At 35.5% G+C, this 2,115-nt stretch overlaps 1 non-coding gene across 1 annotated transcript; it reads left to right on the top strand.

Moving 5' to 3' along the window:
* Positions 1-2,008: 2,008 nt before the first annotated feature.
* On the top strand, positions 2,009-2,115 carry LOC148760740 (small nucleolar RNA R71). Its single transcript, XR_016028764.1, has one exon. It is a non-coding gene; the product is annotated as a small nucleolar RNA R71 (small nucleolar RNA).

Raw genomic sequence — 2,115 nt, 5'->3', positions numbered from 1 at the left:
ATCCTCCAACAAAATTTTGTGTGTACATATTGAAAGACTTATCCCCTTAATAGTACTATTGACCACCCAAATGCCTTTTTGTGCTCTCTCAAAACCCTAAGCAACTTTTCTTTCTACTTATTAGTAAGATAAGATGCAACAATAACTAAGATAGTAGATGAGTTTCCAAGATATGCACACCTTAAATGTTTTGGCAATAGGTTAAGTTCTAACTCCTTCAATTGAAGGTTTCACTGGTGAATATGAAGGGAAAGACAAATCTAACAATTTAAACTAAGTTCCCAATACCCGAGATGGAGCATTTAAGGCATTGACACATTCGATAACTTCTTCATTGTTGGTCTCAGATTCAGAAATCAATGATACTTTAAGTGGGTCAGTAAGATGATTTTCCATGAAGACTTCACTTGTGGCCCTATTCAATGATACTTCAACTGGAAAACACTCATCGTGATCATTAGTGAACTTTAAGGCATGAAAAATATTAAATGTTACCTCTTGATCTTGTACTCGCAAGGTAAGTTCTCTTTTCTCAACATCAATGAGTGCTTTAGCTATGCGTAATAAAGGTCCCCCAAAGATAATAGGAACCTTTCTATCTTCTTTCATATCAATAACTATAAAATCAATTGGGAATATGAATTTATCCATTTTTATAAGCACATCTTTCGCTATGCCTTTTGGATATGTGAGAGTTCTATATGCCAATTGAAGAGTCACAATGGTGGGCTTGATCTCCCTCAAACCTTACTTGTTGTAGATTGACAGCAGCATCAAATTAATACTGGCCCTTACTTAAAGCTTTAGCAAAGAATAATGCACCAATTATGCATGGAATAGAAAGCTACCTAGGTTTTTAAGTTTTGGAATGAACTTATTCTTAATGATTGCACTGCACTCCTTAATGAGTATTATTGTCTCAAATTCACTTAATCTCATCTTTTTGGTTAGAATGTCCTTCAGAAATTTTACTTAAGATGACATTTGCTCTAGTGCCTGTACAAATGGAATGTTGATATGAAGCTTTTTAAATACCTCCATAAATTATTGAAACTGACTCTCCTCTTGTTGCTTCTTGAAACGTTGAGGAAGAGGTGGTGGTAGTGGTGTAGTTGCCTTAGTCACTTCTGCTTGACATTGTTCACTCGACTTTGAAATCTAAGTCCCACTCTCCACAGTTTTGTCTTGTTGTGCAACTTCTTGTGGTTTGCTTGCAACTTCTTGTGGTTTGCTTTCAACCTCCTTTCCACTTCTTAAAGTGATGGCCTTGACATGCTCTTTGCCATCTCTTCTCGGATTTTCCTTCATATCACTAAGCAGTGTTCCTTGAGGTTAGTTGTTTAATAAATTGGCAAGTTGACCAACTTGAGTCTCAAGGTTTCAAAGTGATGCTACTTGATTCTGAATGAAAGTTGTTTGACTTTGAATGATGTTATCATTCTATGTCATGTATTGCCTTAGCAAAGTTTCTATTGTTGGCTTCTTTTTTGAGAAAAGTGCTATGGCTTACTATTGGAATCCTAGAAGTGCATTTGGCCTTGAAGTTGATGACGACCTTTTATTTTTATCCTCTAAGAAATTTGGATAATTCTTCCACCATGGGTTGTACGTGTTTGAGTAAGGGTTATTTTGTTGCCTATTCCCCATAATTTGCACTATTTCAGTTGAATTAAGACACTGATGGCTGGCATGATTATCTCTATAGTACTCACACACTACAAAAGGATTTTAGATAAAGTTAATACCAAAAGATTCAAGTGTCTTAGTTAGAACAACTACTTGAACGGATAATGCTGCATTGACATCTACATCATGAATTCCAATTACTTTTCTATGCAATGATCGCTTTACTAACCACTGGTAGTTGTTTGCAGCCATCTTTTTTAACAAATCGTATGCCTCATTAATCGATTTAGCCATTAAAGCTCCTTTCGTAGTGGCATCAATGGTGGTTCGAACATGCCCACTTAAATCATTATAGAAAATTTTTACCTGAAGCCATTTTGGAAGACCATGATGAGAACAACGATGAAGTAATTCTTTGTATCATTCCCAAGCTTTGTACAACGATTCAGAATCTTGCTACATGAATGATGTAATATCATTTCTCATTTT

Source organism: Theobroma cacao, chromosome 9 (assembly GCF_053813885.1).
Source record: "Theobroma cacao isolate CCN51 chromosome 9, ASM5381388v1, whole genome shotgun sequence".
Classification (NCBI taxonomy): domain Eukaryota; kingdom Viridiplantae; phylum Streptophyta; class Magnoliopsida; order Malvales; family Malvaceae; genus Theobroma; species Theobroma cacao.
Note: the sequence above shows the minus strand (reverse complement) of the source record. Positions and strands in the feature narration are given on the sequence as shown.